At 49.7% G+C, this 18,557-nt stretch overlaps 1 long non-coding RNA gene across 2 annotated transcripts; it reads right to left on the bottom strand.

Annotated features, from left to right (window-relative positions):
• Positions 1-14,370: 14,370 nt before the first annotated feature.
• LOC124667811 lies at positions 14,371-17,178 on the bottom strand. Of its 2 annotated transcripts, XR_006991416.1 has the most exons (3): positions 16,868-17,178; positions 16,378-16,549; positions 14,371-15,361 (listed from the first exon to the last, which is right to left on the bottom strand). It is a non-coding gene; the product is annotated as an uncharacterized LOC124667811 (long non-coding RNA). The 2 variants fall into 2 exon arrangements; XR_006991415.1 differs by having other exon boundaries at positions 16,378-17,178.
• Positions 17,179-18,557: the final 1,379 nt, after the last annotated feature.

The following is an 18,557-nucleotide window of genomic DNA, read 5'->3' as shown; positions in this document are numbered from 1 at the left end:
CGCCGTGGGCACGGCCACGCCGACCCGCTATGCTGGACGCCACGGACCGCCGCGAGGTCTTTCCCTTCGCCACCACACTCTCCTAGCACCCACCTATACACGCCGTAAAGGAGAGACACTAGTTTTCTCTACATTGCTCGCGTTCGTGTCCGACACGGTCAGTCAAAGTTTTGAGGTGGTCGTCGATGTCGTCGACCATTTCTTCTCTTCTTTGCATGGTTAAACGCGTCTAGTTCATATCTATCTAATGCGTCCGGTCTCGCCTCATGCAGTTCTTTGTGGACGTCGATCTCATCTCGGCACCCCGCATGCCACCTCCTCCGTGCCATCGTCGTAGAGCTCCGTTTAAAAATCTAATCCTACCCGTGTATTGCCCCTTGTATCGGCGTCATGGCCGTACTTGTCATTTGATATACCGAAGCCCCACTCGTTCGCGTTTTGGTCGGGGATACGAGCGATGCTTACGGTCAAACAAAGATGGATGGTCCGACGTGTCTTTGCGGGCTCTACGTGGCCCCACTAGTCGAAGATAACGGTCAACCGTCGGCAACCGGCCGTTACATCACGTGTGATGGTTTCAGACAAACGCTTGGGTAAAACTGAGGAAAAACTAAGGAGCTGGGGAAAACTGAGCACAACTAAGGACCCGAGGGCACGAAAATAGAAATCCCTATAAACAACAACTAAACGGGCTGGCCCACTTACTTATTGGGCTAGCCCACTTGATTAACTGTGGACCCCACACTTTTATTGGGCCGGCCCACTTGCTTTAAGGTGGACCCCACCCACTACTGGGCCGGCCCACTAACTAGTTGGGCCAGCCCAATTGCTTTTGTGGTGGTCCCCACATACTAAACGGGCCGGCCCTTTAAGACGAAAGTGGGACCCACTCGTGTTTTGGCCCGACCCACTAGCGTGTTGGGCCGGCCCACTTGCTCTATGGTGGACCCCACATACTAAATGGGCCGGCCCTATTACGGAAAGTGGGACCCACTCGTGTTTTTGGCCCGGCCCACTAGCGTGTTGGGCCGGCCCACTTGCTATACGGTGGACCCCACATACTAAATGGGACGGCCCTTTAACCGGAAAGTGGGACCCACTGGCGTTTTGGCCCGGCCCACTATCTTGTTGGGCCGACCCACTTGCTATATGGTGGACCCCACATACTAAATGGGCCGGCCCTTTAGCAGGGAAGTGGGACCCACCAGAGTTTTTGGCCGGCCCACTATCTTGTTGGGCCGGCCCACTCGCTCTATGGTCGACCCCACATGCTAAATGGGCCAGCCCTTTAACAGGAAAGTGGGACCCACTGTGTTTTTGGCCCGGCCCACTATCTTGTTGGGCCGGCCCACTTGCTATATGGCGGACCCCACATACTAAATGGGCCGGCCCTTTAACGGAAAGTGGGACCCACATGCTAATTGGGTCGGCCCACTAACTTCTTGGGCCGGCCCAGTTGCTTTAATGTGGACCCCACTTTGTAAATGGGCCGGCCCGATAACAGGAAAGTGGGACCCACATGTCTTGTGGGCCGGCCCTTTTGCCTGTTGACCGGTCAAACGAGTGCATTCGGCCCGGCCCACATGCTTAGTGGGCCGGCCCATTAATGTTTTGACCAGTCAACCTTAGAGGTTAGGCCCGCCCACGTAACTAATGGACCAGCCCAGCTATATAGTTGACCGGGTCAAACTAAGTCGGCTGGCCCGGCCCGCAAACTTAATGGGCCGGCCGCTTAAGACGTGGCAGGCCTCGTGTGGGCCTACCATCTACCACGGGGTTTCGGCCGGTTAACGCCGTTACGCGCCGGTCAACGGCGTGCCGCCACGTGTCGGTTGCATGACGTCGGCAGTCAACGGGCTCCCGGAAACACTTGGGCAACGGTCCGATTTTCCGTGGCGGAAGGGCGCCCAAGCGCGACGGACCGAAAAAATCGTCGTAGGACTTTGCCTGACGCAGTTTCCACAACAGAACCCATATCGTCGGGTTAGGCCCATAGGCGACGAAAAATACCCCTTAGCGGACGATTTTGAGACGTTGTCTATCAGAACTTTTCTTGTAGTGAAATGCTCGCTCGACATCCTTCCTGGCGTCTTCTTGCTCCTTGGCAAACCACGCTTCCTTTGGTAGCTTCGGGCTTGAGATCGTCTTCACAAATGTTGATCATGTAGGATAGATGACATTTGCAAGGTAGTATCCCTTGTTATAGTGGTGCTCATTAACATCATAGTTCACCGGGGGAGCATGGCCCTCAACAAGCTTGGCGAAGAAAGGTGAGCAGTGCAGTACGTTGATGTTGTTTTTTGATCCTGCCATTGCAAAGAATGAGTGTCAAATCCAGGTATCATATGTAGCCACACTAATCCTCCTTTGTGGCCCTTGTACATATGCCCTGACAAGCCATTGGAAAAAATTTCCACTTCCAATACATGCAGTCGATACTTCCAAGCATCCTAGGAAATTCGCTTGCTGCATTGATTGCAAGTATCCGCTCGGTATCTTGAGCAGTGGGTGATCTCAAGTATAGTTCCCCGAACGACGCTATGACTCCCCTGCGAAACTTGTATAAGAAATCAATGGCGGTGCTCTCGGCCATTTGCATATAGTCATCGACATTGTCGCTCAGAGCTTGATACGCGTAAAGCACACGCCCGTTGGGAACCCCAAGTGGAAGGTGTGATACGTACAGCAGCAAGTTTCCCTCAGTAAGAAACCAAGGTTTATCGAACCAGTAGGAGTCAAGGATCACGTGAAGGTCGTTGGTGACGGAGTGTAGTGCGGCGCAACACCGGGGATTCCGGCGCCAACGTGGAACCTGCACAACACAATCAAAGTACTTTGCCCCAACGTAACAGTGACGTTGTCAATCTCACCGGCTTGCTGTAAACAAAGGATTAGATGTATAGTGTGGAAGATGATGTTTGTTTGCGAAGAACAGTAAAGAACAGAGTTTGCAGTACATTGTATTTCAGATGTAAAGAATGGACCGGGCTCCACAATTCACTAGTGGTGTCTCTCCCATAAGATAAATAGCATGTTGGGTGAACAAATTACAGTTGGGCAATTGATAAATAAAGAAGGCATAACAATGCACATACATATATCATGATGAGTACTATGAGATTTAATCAGGGCACTACGACAAAGTACATAGACCGCTATCCAGCATGCATCTATGCCTAAAAAGTCCACCTTCAGGTTATCATCCGAACCCCTTCCAGTATTAAGTTGCAAACAACGGACAATTGCATTAAGTATGGTGCGTAATGTAATCAACACAAATATCCTTAGACAAAGCATCGATGTTTTATCCCTAGTGGCAACAACACATCCACAACCTTAGAACTTTCTGTCACTTGTCCCAGATTCAATGGAGGCATGAACCCACTATCGAGCATAAATACTCCCTCTTGGAGTCACAAGTATCAACTTGGCCAGAGCCTCTACTAGCAACGGAGAGCATACAAGAACATAAACAACATATATGATAGATTGATAATCAACTTGACATAGTATTTAATATTCATCGGATCCCAACAAACACAACATGTAGCATTACAAATAGATGATCTTGATCATGATAGGCAGCTCACAAGATCTAACATGATAGCACAATGAGGAGAAGACAACCATGTAGCTACTGCTATGGACCCATAGTCCAGGGGTGAACTACTCACACATCGATCCGGAGGCGATCATGGCGATGAAGAGACCTCCGGGAGATGATTACCCTCTCCGGCAGGGTGCCGGAGGCGATCTCCTGAATCCCCGGAGATGGGATTGGCGGCGGCGGCGTCTCTGGAAGGTTTTCCGTATCGTGGCTCTCGGTACTGGGGTTTTCACAACGAAAGCTTTAAGTAGGCGGAAGGGCGGAGTCGGAAGAGGCACGGGGGCCCCACACACTAGGGCGGCGCGGGCCCTAGCCTGGCCGCGCGGCCCTAGTGTGGCGGCGCCTCGTCGCCCCACTTCGTAATCCTTTCGGTCTTCTGGAAGCTTTGTGGAAAAATAAGACCCTGGGCGTTGATTTCGTCCAATTCCGAGAATATTTCCTTTGTAGGATTTCTGAAACCAAAAATAGCAGAAAACAAGAATCGGCTCTTCGGCATCTCGTCAATAGGTTAGTGCCGGAAAATGCATAATAATGACATATAATGTGTATAAAACATGTTAGTATCATCATAAAAGTAGCATGGAACATAAGAAATTATAGATACGTTTGAGACGTATCAGAGCTCGATATGCAAGAAATCTCATAGCGACCGTGCACTTCTGTAGCGAGGAAAACCCAATCATGCCGGTGTAGTCCGGTTTGCATCGGAAGTAGGGGTCCAAATCCCGAACGACATACACAATCTTCAGAAAGAGATCCCGACTCATCCTGATCCGTCGTCGGAATACTACCTCAGGGTGCAGCGGTTCATCGGCAAAGTAATCGGTGTACAACATGATGTACCCTTCCAGGCGCTGCCTCGCCTTGGCCTTCCGGCGACCCGGCGCAGAGCCGCCACGCTGCGGCTTTGAGTCCGCTCGGCGTATAGGCTAGCCATATATGACATGATCATCATGTGCTCTTCATCTTTGGTGTCATCGGTGTTCTCCTCCTCCAACAGTGAAACAAACATTTGCTCGTCCTTGTCGCCGGAGTCCATGGCCGACAATCAAAACGCCGAACACCTCACAGGCGTGGTGATGTAGAGGTCGGCACCAGAAGCCGGTGAGGTGATGAACCTCGGCGAGCTCGGCAGTAGCTAGGGAGTGGTGCGGCCTTTCTGCTGGCGTATACGTGATGGTAGAGGGTGGGGGTGGTGTCGGCGGTGAGGTGGTGGCGACGAGGTGCTTTGGACGGCGCGAGTGGAGTGGGGGAATCTTTGTGGGTGTAACGCCGATAGACCTGGCCCACACGCTTTTTCTCTTCATCCGGCGCTCGCAGGCGCTCCCCGGGGTGTTGGGTTCGGCCTGCGATTGCCGAATGAAAAATAGCCCCAATCCAACGAAAATTACGCTCTTAGGGCATCTCCAACGGGCCGACGCATTTCGGACGTCCGAAATGTTTGGTTGTGTCCGTTTGCGTCGGCCCGCGGACGACATGCGGCCCAGGGCGACCGTTTGCGTCGGGGGTATCTCCAGCGATGCCGACACATTTTTTTAGCGGAGACAGCGTCAAGGTCGTTAATGGCGTTTAACATCCTGTCGAGGCCTACCGCCGGCGATTACCGGTTCCCGCGCGACGACGGTCGTTCCTGCGCTTTCCCAATACATTGGCAAATTTTGCCGGCGTTTCACGCGCGCAGGAAATGACCTGCGCGGCAACGTCGTTTCCCGCCCCGCCGTGGCTATATATGGTGGACACCGGCGGGGGTGACGGGCACACCTCAAGGTAAACCCTAGCGTCCATCCATGGCCGAGCACCACCTTAGCTGGGATCAGGTTGTTCAAGTGTGCTGCTAAGCCCACCCGGCGGATGAGCAGCTAGTCGCCCGATGCTTTTCAGGCCAAGAAGCTGAACCTGAGGCGGGAGAGGCGGAGGTTGCGGAGGCGTCAGAGCGCGTGCAAGGGCGTGAGCGCCTCGTTGCGGCCAAGGCGGAAATTACCGACGCCAGGGTCGAGCTCGCCGAGGCCAGGGTGGCGATGGCGGCCCATCCGGCAACCAGTAGTAGGCCGCGCGACTGCGAGTAGCCTAGGCCGTGGTAGGCCGCGCGATGGCGAGTCGGTACCGCCGTTGTAGTTTTAGGTTAACTCGACTAACCATCTCTGTAAAGATGGTCCTTTTGGCCAATCTATAGTAATGAAGAAATATTTATGTTACCTAGTCACTGCCGACCGGGCCCGCATGCAACCAACGCGAACACTTTCTGCGACCGCGCTGCGTCCGCGGAGATGCAAACCTGGAGCATATTTGGGCCAGGTTTGCGTCGCCACGGATGGTCCGGTCACTTTGCATCGCCCCGCTGGATTAGGGATCCGACACATTTTTCGGCCCGGCGGACGCAAACGGACGCGTCGCCCCGTTGGACATGCCCTTGGAGCATCTCTAGCCGTCTCCCCGGGAAGGCCACGGGACCCCTTTTTGCATCCGGATGGACGAAAATGGCCCAGTCGCGCCCCCGGATCCTCGTTTTCGCCCAGATTTGGGCTTTCATCCATCCGGCGAGCCCAGGTCATCCCCGCACCCCCGGGGAGCGCTCGGGGAGTCCGGAGGAAACGAAAGCGTGGAAACATCAAGAAAACTTCCCGCACGGCTGGTGGCCCTGATTGTCGGTGAGAAAGGCCGATCGTAGTCCTCATCGTATAGTCTTCCGCGCGTTGTAAAAGCCTGCCGCCGGCCAGTCATCGCCGGACCCGTAGCTTCCACGCAGCGAGTTAATGTCGTCGCCTCGGTTTCACGCGCGTCACCCTCTATTTATCGCGGAACTACCGCGTCTGGCCGCATTCACCACCCCTCTCCCCGATCTCTCCCCTATTCACCACCTCTCTCCCCAATCTCCTCGAACGAACAATGGCGGACGGCGCGGCGAACAACGGCTTCGGCCGGCGATCTCTCCACCAATGGGAGGGGAGGTTGCTGCACGCGGCGGGCTACCCCGCTCCGCCGGACTTCCGCGCGCCCAGAGGCTGGCACCTGAGCACGGGGGGTGTCCCAATCCCGCCACCGCCAATCGGACGCGCCGCCCTCGAGGTGGAGATCGACGCGGTGCTTGTCACCCTCAGCGACGAGCAGCGTGCCGAGCCTCGGTTCCACCCTGATAACTACGAGGCGTGGACCGAGTACTTTCGGCAAAGGTACGAGCGCGAACTCGCCGCCTACGACGGCCCTCCCCCCTCCTCCCGCGCGCAACAATGCCGCCGGCCGCCGCCGCTGGTGGAGCGGGCAGGGCCGCACCCTCGAGAACATGCTCGCACACATCGAGGGCGACAAATATCCCGTACTGGGGATGCCGCCGCCGGTGGCGCCTACGTTGTCACGCCAGCAAGGGAGCTCGTGGACGCCGCGACGGATGGCGCCGTCGTCCTCGTCGTCTGGGTCGGCGTCGAGGTCGGGCGGGTCCGCTCCTCCACCTGCGACGCCGAGGGCCGTCAAGAAGGAGCCGGTGTCTCCACCGCCGACCAGAGGGCACAGCAGCGGCGCGCTCGTCATCCGCGAGGGGGGCACCGGTCATCGTGTCCTTCGCGCGGCCGCAAGAGGAAGACGTCCAAGAAGGACGCCGCAGCGGCCGCCGCCGCGTCCCAGCTCGCCGAGGAGGCCAAGCAGGCCGAGGATGAGGCGATCCGCGAGGCCATCGCGAGGTCGCTGACCGACCCCGTCCCCGCCGACAACGCCCTCCCGATGGACGCCGTGCTCGCTTGGTCCAGGTAGGACTGGGAGAGGCAGGAGGCGGAGGGACCTGGCGGCCGCGCGGCGCTGCGTCGTCCGCACCACACCCACCGCACCCCCGGACCCATCGCACATGTGCCGCTGATCAAGCTCGAGGAGAGCAGCGACGACGAGCTGTATCGCCCGACGCCGCCACACGGTGACCCTGGCCAGAGCAGCAGCCGTTGGTACGGAGACGGCGGCCAGAGCAGCCAGCAGGCGCCGCCGCCCTAGGACGTCGGCACCTCCAGCGACGATGACGACGGCGGCGGCGACTACACGGCGTTCTACCGCCATTTCGGCACGTAGATCGTCGTGTTTTAACTTTAGTTTATGTTTCCTTCTAGCCGAATTCAAATATATTACGAATTCAACCTATATGTGTACGAACTCGCCTATATATGTTAAATATCTCTAAATTTCGCCTATGTTTGAACGTATTTCGTCTGGTTTTGTCTGAATTCGCCTATATTTATTTAAATTTTACATCCATCCTGGACTCTCCGCTGGGAATATAGGCCTCCCCAAGCCAATGTTACATCCATCCGACTAAATAGCGTCGGATTTCGGCATGTGCAGTCCCAACGGCTCGTCGATCCGACGATAACTTTCGACCTGAGGAAGGGACGATGGGGAGCCAAGTGAAGATGCTCTAAGCCTGAAACTTATCATCTGCAATCGTAGCTGCAGCTAGCAGTACGTATGTACCGAGTGGTTCTCCCCTCACAACAAGCTCAGTATCTTCTCAATCATCTCCTATCCCTAGCTATGTGAACCAGCAGAAGTCAAGTTACATCATGAAAGCAACAAAGGCAAGATGCAACTTTGATCTCACACGCTTGGACTGGCGTAGTAAAAAAAAGTAGTGGCTTTTCATGAAGTACGTACTCGGCCGTACACATACAGCCACAAGAGATACGTACTCTACGAGCGAGGGGACCAGGTAGCTAGCCATTGTTGGCGCGGCAGGCCCACATGGTAGCGACAGCAACAGTGGTAGTACGCGGCTGGTCAAGATACAGTAGATTCCCTCAGCTTCAGACGACTGGGCGCCTACCCTGATAGCGTGCATGGCTCTCATGCAGAGATAGAGAAGGAGGTACGCTACGATCGATGCTGTAGCTAGTCCTTTTGGGCGTGAAATTAACCCAGCAATCTGAAAAGCAGGCTTGGATGGTAGCTCCAACGGAGCTAGCCAAATTGATTTGACTCCACCAACCATGCACACCCGGCCATGTCCAGTCACTGTGCCTTGCTCACGTTTGTCGAGCAAGTGTGTGTGTGGAGAACCCCACGCCCTGCTTGGATTTTACTGCCCGATGAAGATCTTCCAGCTTTTGAGAAATGATGCAATGTAGAATTGTTGTTTGACGTAGGTGTGCCCGGATATTATTGTCTTTTTTATAAAAGGTACATAAATCTATTCAAAATCCTCTACCTGCAGTATACAAAATTTAAAACTAATAAAAACTAAAAATTGGTGTTTGGATCACCTAGCGATGACTATAAGCATTTGAAGAAGTCGAAGGCGCGCCACCGTCCTCGCCTCTCTCTTATTGGAGCCGGCTAGAACTTATCATAGTAGAGCTTATCTTACTAGACATACGAAAAAATCATAATACTAAATCCCAAAAGACCAACACATGAGAGAAACATCACTTTACATGAAGAGAAGCTTAGATCAGAACAAACACAGACCAAATACAGCTAGATCCGCCAGAGCCAAACCTCCACACACCCTCCGACGACGCTAGATGCATCACCGGGATGGGGGCTCAACGGGGAAGACTATATTTCATCTTTAGGGAGTCATCACCGCCATGTGTTCCTGGGTAGGGCACAATACTCTAAAAAAAAACCAAGCAAAACAACCAAAAACATAGCCGACAAGAACCATGAGGTATATAGGTAAGGTAGATCGGTGGCGGCGCCGGCAGGAGACATGATACCCTAATCGTCTCCCTTTCTCTCTTGAGAACGTCTTGACTTGGGCAATAATAGCAAGGATGTCCTTGTAACAAGTAATTCCTCCATCCCAAATTAGGTGTCACAAATTTGTTCAAAGAAACGAATGTACTTAAACATGTTTTAGTGTGTAGATCTGCTTTTGTTGGAGAAAAAAAGCCATAACAGTTAATTAAGTTGTAATATGAAATTGAAGGAGCAGAAGAAGAAACCGAGAAGGGAAATAGGATATTGCAGTATCCGCGAGAAAATGAGCGTTGCTGCTGCATGAACAGGGCAGGGTATTGTGTATACAGTTGCATTCCAGCAAACAACTTGCAGCGTGCGATCGATTTCATGTAGTGGCAGTAACTCATACTGCATCCGGAGTTCTCGACCATTCTCCTTTGATATAAAGAAAGTGCAAAAGTGTTACCGCCTTCTCTTCTATGCATCCAGCAACGTCACCCATTCTCGGCATCACCTCCTGCCAGTCCGTGTACGTTCCTTCGTTTGCTCTTATTCGAATTAAAATATCTTCCTGCTGCGCTTCGTAGGGCCCGAATTAAAAGACAATTTGTCGTTCGTGGCCATCAATCTATCGCGTGCGTGCACGCTTCATTGGCGATTCGGCACATTCTTCACCGTTCGCTCGATCGACGTGAGCCATCGTTGGAACCTCCTGTTTATCATATCCTCTACCCACGTACGTGTACAATAATAAACTCCTGAAAAGTTCGGATGCTTGTTCTGAATTCTGATGTCCAGAGTAGCATGCAACATCAGTTTGCTACAAAAAATTGGACACCGGCGTAGTCTGTCGACCCGCATGCACTAGCTTTTCTCGATCCTTGCAGACAACTATTTTCTCAAACTTGTGCATTTTGGAAATGAATTTATTGGGTATCGAAAATCTCGGGATGGGCGTGGTGCAGTCTAGTCGCAAGCAGAATTGACACCGCAACCTCCGGATCCCTGGCACTGTCGATTCGCCATGAATCACATTGTCCCAACACCAATCGAGCTACACTTTCTCTGATGTGTATACCTGGCAGAAAAGATATGCTGTTTGATGTGATCCTTCCTTGTTTTGCGACGAGATCATCGTGGCAAATTGGATCTGAGTTTGTCTTTCATGACCAAGGTTATAATATAGGGAAACATGAAATGGTGTTGGTATTTCAAGGCCATCTTTATCAACTGCTTCTTGGAAAATGAAAGGTTAACAGGATACTGTTTCTTAATACTAGTATATGGAAACAGGATTCAGATTCTCTCAAATAGCCAAGCTATCCTGCCAATTCCTCAAAACAAAAACAAAAATAGCCATCCACATTCTGAAAATTGTGCTGTCCTTGAGAAAGTAAAGGCTGTCCTTCATGGAGTTTTTTTCTATCCATGCGAAGCAAAATGCTCCGGGTTCCACTGTCAAAGGTCGGTGTGTTGCCCTTGAGGGAGTTGCCTAATTAAAATACAGTACACATAATTCAGTTCGAGGAGCTTTGCTTCCACTTGTTGGTGTGCCATGGACTGATCGAAATCGGCAGCAAGTGATATTAGTTGACGTCAAAGCCAGTACAAAATTAATGATCTCTTTGCAAAGGAACACCAACATGCCAGGTACGCAAAGTCCATTGGCAGCTAATTAATTCCCTGTCATACTTTTAAGTTTCAGCGAGCAAAATCACTGGAATATTGTATTCGTACACCTGTCATCTCGCAGCATCTTTCTTTGACAAAGGAGGGAGCATAGTGCTTGCCAATGGGTTTACAGCTCCGTTGTTGGAATCCCAGATCTGGAGTCTTTCGAGTGATTTAAATTATGGAGTATACAAACACTAGTATAGTATGTGTCTTGTCTCAACCATTCCCGGTAGCTCCTAGTTTAAAAAGGAGCCGGTCGATCCGGCTAGAAGCTGGCTTAGCTTAATGAGCTTTCTGGATGCATGCAACGACTTGACCATTACACCTAGCATCTACATAACTAAGATGCATACAGCCGTTTATAAAACAGTATACAATCTTGGATCAGCTTAATTGGCCCCAATATGCCTATTATGTTGTCACCCATGTTGAGAAATAAACTTCTTCGCCGTGTTCTCCAATCGTGTAGACACCTCCATACAGAGGTCGTGATCCTTCAAACGCTGGAGTGGCGACCATGAACGGAGCAAAGCCGTATCGCGGTAAACAACCTGCAAAAGAAAAGATTTTTTTTTCATTAAAAATCTTGTCATTTATACGTAGCCAAAGCGATCATACAATAGCAATCGCACCCATCCTAATAAGCGTTTTTTACCTAGCGTCAACCCTGTTTATCCAGTTGCCGAAAATATTTGCAACGCTACAGAATGGATAAAAGGTAGAACCTATCTGAATGATTTACCTTATAGACCAAGGAACACGACAACTGAAGAAAAGGTGTTTTATTGTCTCTTGTTCATGACAGAAAACAGATTTCGTACAGCCATGCCAGTTGCGTTTGGTAAGGTTATCTTTAGTTAGAATCACACCCCGACGAAGATACCATGCAAAGACCTTTGTTTTCAAAGGTATCTTCATCTTTCAGATGGATTTGTTATTAACTACCGGTTGATTAGGTATAATTAAAGCTTTGTACATGGAGCTGACCAAGAATTTACCATTCTTGGTAAGACTCCAGCGAAATCATCGACACCCTAAAATTTGTCTTGTGTGTTGCCAACATCATCAGCGCTAGCTTCATCCTGGTTTAAGATGGCTCTAGGCAACTATTTTAAAGGTTTGCGCGGGCTTGGGGCGAGCAGATCTAACAAAAAATCGCTAAAAGGAATATTCTAGATATTATTTTTCTTTTTTTCTTTACCCACCTGATTTCCCAATTTAGCTCCAACTCTCCCAGCCTAGCGAGCTCACCGTGCATAGCTTGCCCCCTCCCCTGCCGCGCATGTTGCCCGCTCATGGCTAGGCCGCCCACGCGTGCTGGCAGCTCCTGCCCGCACGTAATCGCGTGTGGCCACGCCGGAGGCCTTGCCCTCGCGTGTTGGCCTTGCCTCACCACAGCTCAGCCATGTCTGATCCGATGGAGTGGAGAGGAGGGGGAAGAAGGGAAAAGCGAGCGGAGCTCATCGGAAGGGGTCTGGTTGAGTCAATCGTGCTAAGTGTCATGGACGAAATTTAGCCAGATTCCGGTGAGTCTAGTCGCGGAAGGGCACTCGGGGGAGCCGAAACTTCCCAACCGCCAACTGTGATCGGTTTTGAGGGCACTTGGGACTTCGACATAGTTCACCTCTGAAGTTGAGGGTTTGATGTTCTCGGGCATGGATGTGCAGTAAAAAGTTCACAGGCCATGCTAGTTTACGGGATCTAATATGGGCATTTTTTTTTACCAAAACTATGAAAGTTGGATATTTTACGGTTTGACCACTTTTACGGATCGGCTAAGCCGCTCCAAGTCTGATTTATGCCAGCCAAACCAGATGAATCTCTGAATTGAACACGAATGATTTTGCAGTGAACAACATGCACAGAATCTGAATGTCTATGCTCCGTATGTGTGTCCATCAGTTGAGTCAGCGGTGAAAACTGTTGCTCTGGAGTGCGTACGGAAGCATCACTGCAGCAGTGAAAATCAGAAGATTAGAGGGAATAATTTTGGTGAAATCCACCACTTGTCAATGATTGCCTGCCTCAGGTTCCGTGGGTGGAGATCTTATCAGCAGCGGCGTATAAACAACACAGCGAATCGGAGAGCGCCAGGTGGCACCCAGGTTAGTTTATCGTCGTCTCCATGCCACTGCCATGTGGGATTGTGCCGCGCCATTGCCCGGGACAGACAGATATTAGCAGAGGCGCGGCGCCCGGGCGGTCAAGATCTAGGCAACCAACGCCAACCATCGCCAACCATCGCCACAGCGCGCGGCTTGGCTAGATTGCATCTCGGAGCCTCCTTGCTGGACTCAGTGATTGATTTTGATTTCGTGGCCTAGTTTTCTTTCAGCAGTGCAGTTTGTTAGAAGGGGCTTATAGTATCTTTAGAGTTTAGTCGTGTTTCAAAAAGCGTCCTTTAAAGAGATATAAGCGCCCAGCTGCACACTCTAAAAGCTTTATTTCTTCGGTGCGACTCAACACAATATCCGACGCTCCGAGGCTGTCCCCATTATACAGTAGATGTTTAGCTTTTCATAATGGCGATGGTGGTTTTTGAGTTTGAGGCATGCGAGACGTCTCGTTGGCTCTCCGCCTTCTCTACGCATCGCTGACGTGCGGCAGCAATAATGCCACACCGACACTTCCCGTCCTTTCTCCACGGCTTCCCGCCTTCGGTTTTCGCGTCGCTGATTACTATAAACCCCCTTTCTAGCTCTCAAATCCACACTCCTTGTTGTTGTTGCACTCCACGAGAGCCACCGCCACCTCGCAAAAATACCACACCACCATCGCACTCCACCAGAATCACCGCTGCCTCGCAACCATGTACTCCATGTTGGACCTCAACGGTTGCACGTCGGCGCTACCTCCGCCGCCCGACCATGCCTGTAACCGCGAGATGGGAAACGAGGCCATCCTCCACCACATTATTGACATCTCCGTCGAGCGCTTGGCGACGGAGGAGTCTAGACGCCTCCTCATAGAGACCGAGCGATAGAGGCAGCCACAGCGAAGCAGCGCTGATCCTTTGAGACCTTAGCACTGCTTCCCATTTGTCTACTAAAAGAAACTTTAGTACGACAAGCTTTGCTTTTCTCCGATGGTGGAGGGGTGAGAATGGTGGCAAGCCTTTGACGCGAGCGAGTGTGTGTTATCGTGGCTAGTTGGTCCAAGAATCTATGAGTGTGTGTTATCGTGGCTAGTTGGTCCAAGAATCTATTTGTAATTGGGTCTGGCTACACGGTGCGCGCGCACGAAATGGTCTTACACGGTGCCCCTCCCTAATATAGAAAGAATCATGCAATTGTAACCGCGTGTTCCATAAATGGAAAGTTCTAGTCTGCTACGGCTCTTCCTTTCCCCAGTGCGCATAGCTCAGTTTTTCCGGCACGTGAAAGAAGCGATCACGAAAAGCTTACCAATCCTCGGTAGCTGAAAGTTGGCTCGAGTGATCAACGAAACATGCCCTTTTTCCCGGCACCCCCTTCAAAAACTCAGGGAAAAAGATACAATAATCCTCATGCTGAGGCTAGATGTAAATATATCAACATTATTACATCATCAAGCTAAAACTCAAGGGAAACAAGGACGAACAAAATGCCTCCCAAGTACTGTCGATAATCATGAAAACCAAATTATATAAAACTTAAAGAAAAAATGTACTAAACCCTTAATGACATAGTTTGTGTACGTTTCATAAGTACGTGCCTTAGAAAATGCACCATTTTTTTTGTATTGGTAGGGGAAATAATCTTCGGATCCAGCGAGGCAAAAAATTTGGTTGCTACTTATGTAACTTTTCCTTTGTTGCTGCACCATGTGGTGAAAAACCAGCACCATCTGGCTTCTACACTTTAGGGATGCCAAAAACAAATGCATGATCCCAGCCCCTGGAGAAAAAATAATAGTAGAGTTCAGAATCAATCAAATAAAAAGATGATGTGTTTATATTGCACAATTACATCCAGTTTTACTTAGTTGTAAAATTGCAATATCCAGTTTTACACGTACAGTTGCTATTTCCAAATCACACCAGATTATTAAGTTAAAAGGAAAATAGCAAATGCATTATATAGAAAAAAATACATCTTTGCGTGCACGCATCCAAACGTCGTGCACGACACCAAAATTCATCTTTGTTGCGAACCAAACACGAACTTCTGTTTCTCCCTCGTAGCCAAAAAATAAATTGTTAGCAATCAATCAATATGCACAACATGGTTTTAGATTTGGCTCAGTTGAACATGGCTCCAAGGAGAAAATCTCCCCATGTGCAGGAAAACGCTGCTAGCAACCAATCAGGCCTTACCTGCCCGCCTGTAGACACATGGGTTGAAACAGTGCATACATTGTGAAGTGAAGACTCTGAAGGAGACGAAAGATTTCAGTTAACACAGAATAAGTCTCCACTAGACAAAATTACTTGAAAATTGGGCACTCCTGCAAAAAATAAGAAAATATAGATGTTATTTTTCCTAGTAATTTACATTCTATCATGGCAGAAGTTTATTTGGACCATGGCGAAAAAATACTCATGCTGTTACCCTAACTACAAAACCAAAATTAATACATCCTAATACACGAACTAGCAAAGGCAACTATGTAACTATGGCTGGAATTTAAATCTTGCAATAATTAAATACATGATTTATGCATTAGAAACCCATTAAAATCTATAATCCCGTGAACATGGATTACGATGTAAAAAATTGAGAAAAAATACATCCTGTTTATGCATGATATGATCAAAAAACTTCAAGAGAAAAAAATATACATCCTATGTGCATAAAAATTACATACAATATTCATGATTTTACATCCTGTGTATAAAATTACATACAAATAAAACATGGATTGTTAGATCTATAAAAACTTGAAAAATTCTATCTTATAACCTGTGAGTATAAAAGTACATCCTGTGTAGGATAAACAGTACATCCATATGAACAAGATGTAATTAATATACAAATTTTACAGCCTAAGATTATACAGTAACACCAACTTTGCAATAAAATTTAAAACTCTAGGTGTAAAAAAGCTTACATTGTGCATGCACAAGAATAACATATAATACTCATGGTTTTATAGGTTTTTTACATCCACGAGTACTTGCGAAAAAACATTAATAAGCATAGTTTCTTCCCAAGAAATATCAACATAAACTCAAAGCTAGTTGAACCAAAAATTCAGAGGATTGGTCGGCTGCAACCATGGCAGTACTGATAAACTTTTACATGCCATCTTTTTTAGAGCTACAACATATTGCCCGCAGAGACTATCACCAACACAGTGCAAAAAATAGCTTTGAAGTGCAGAGATTTATCTCCCAAGATGCAAGTTTTCAACCACAGATGAATACCAAACAAATGGGTGAAGCAATCAGATTGGATCAGTAGGTTCATTTCTATCTAAATGGTCTCACTCTCTAATGATGTACAGAGATAGAAAGTAGTTACCAAAAAAAAGGCGATAGAACACCACCAGCTCCAATCTTGCATCGAGCAAAACGCCAGCAGCGAACCAACCGAGCGATAGAGGTTGCTTGTGCTTTCTTAGCGCTTTCTTCCTAATAGAAATGATACTCCCAGGCATGTTTGATAAAAAAAATACATCTTGATGTAAGGATAACTACAAAAAAAACAACATCCTTACATGAGCATAATAACATTCCGGTGTATACATAAAGAAAGTACATCATGGTACAAGCAGAATTAACTAACCTGATTTAAACATAATTACATTGTACTATATTAATCTTAGTTGGAATAACACACACTGAAGTGCTAAACTACATCCCAAGTGTCAAAAAACTCAGAAAAACTACACCGCGGAAAGATAAGATATGCACATAGCACATACAGATGGTTCTACACTATAGAAATACTATCTACATAGGATATGAAACTGAACTATGTGTAGAGATCATATACGACAGAAAAGTCTCACCATTGCGCACATGCACAAATTGGTTGCTGCTCACCATGACCGCTGATGAAGCAGGCAGGACATTCAGCGAGGAGTTGCTTTACTTGCCACCACGCGTTGCAAGCAGTTGACAAGATTCCAGGGGTCATCATCATTCGTTCGTCCGTGGAAATTCAGTGTTGGCTGCAGAGATCGGACAACTCCTTCCGCACCCCACAATGCCGTCCAGGAAGTCGTCCAGCTGGCACACCAACCCGTTGGTGCTGGTCGGGAGCAGGTCCAGCCACGCCTTGAGCTCGTCCGCTTTGTCCTTGACGGCGCCGTCCCTATCGACGCACTTGCTGCCGCCCGCGACCGCGGCGGCACGCACCGCCTCCGCCGCCCCGCACGCGCACAGGAACTCGTGCATTCTGATCATCCGCAACCTCCTCCACCATCATCTTCTGCAGCTTCGCGATGGACGCCATGAACCCGCCTCCACCGGCTTTGCCCGCGCCGTCGGCAGACAAGCACGGAGATCCGGCGGAGCAGGGCGCCGAGCCGTTGAAGGACCCTCTCAACACGGCGACTCCGGCCCCAAACGCGTCGATCCGCTAGTCCGCAGCGTCGAAACTCCTCCAACCGCTGCTCACACCGACTAAGGGGCTCCGCCGAGGCTTCCCGTCGGACGGCTCGCCGCCGACGACGCTGATTCAGAGGTGGAGATCTAGAAGGGGAGCCCGATGCGGGAGAGGGTGGGGAGGAGAATGGGGAAAGTGCGATGTCGTTGCTTTAGATGTTAGCCCCGCTTGTTTCAGGCCGGTCGATCGGGATCCAACGAGCGAGACGCGTGAGCACCGCCTAAGACAGGACAGTGCCCAGGCAAGTATTAGATTATCCGTTTGTAATTCTATTACTTTGTAGGTTCGTTGTACTAATATAAATGATTATTAATAGAGTCGGTGGACTTTTTCGAGGAAAAAAAGAACACCTTGGCCACGGAAGCAGCAACTTGCAACTTTACATAATTGGTCCACCCGGACGATGAATCACGCGATGAATCTGCATCCAACAGCAACACGAGCGGAGGAGGAAGAGGAAGAGACGAAGCGATCACCCCAGGTGATGGCCAGCATTTTCCTTGCAGCATCTCTAGTCGTGTTTCCAAATGCATCCTTCAAAGAGATTTGAGCCCTAGATGCACGCTCTAAAAAGCTTTTCAGTTCGGTGCGCCCTGATACGTCTCAAACGTATCTATAATTTCTTATGGTCCATGCTACTTTTATGATGATACTCACATGTTTTATACACATTATATGTCATTATTATGAATTTTCCGGCACTAACCTATTGACGAGATGCCGAAGAGCCGATTCTTTGTTTCTGTCGTTTTTGGTTTCGAAATCCTAGTAAGGAAATATTCTCGGAATTGGACGAAATCAACGCCCAGGGGCCTATTTTTCCACGAAGCTTCCAGAAGACCGGAGGAGATACGAAGTGGGGCCACGGGGCGACGACACGCCACGGCAGCGCGGCCCAGGCCCTGGCCGCGCGGCCCTGTTGTGTGGGTCCCCCGTGACGCCTCCTGACCTGCCCTTCCGCCTACTTAAAGCCTTCGTCGCGGATACCCCAGTACCGAGAGCCACGATACGGAAAACCTTCTAGAGACGCCGCCGCCAATCCCATCTCGGGGGATTCAGGAGATCGCCTCCGGCACCCTGCCGGAGAGGGG

Source organism: Lolium rigidum, chromosome 6 (assembly GCF_022539505.1).
Source record: "Lolium rigidum isolate FL_2022 chromosome 6, APGP_CSIRO_Lrig_0.1, whole genome shotgun sequence".
In the NCBI taxonomy this organism is placed as follows: Eukaryota; Viridiplantae; Streptophyta; class Magnoliopsida; order Poales; family Poaceae; genus Lolium; species Lolium rigidum.
Note: the sequence above shows the minus strand (reverse complement) of the source record. Positions and strands in the feature narration are given on the sequence as shown.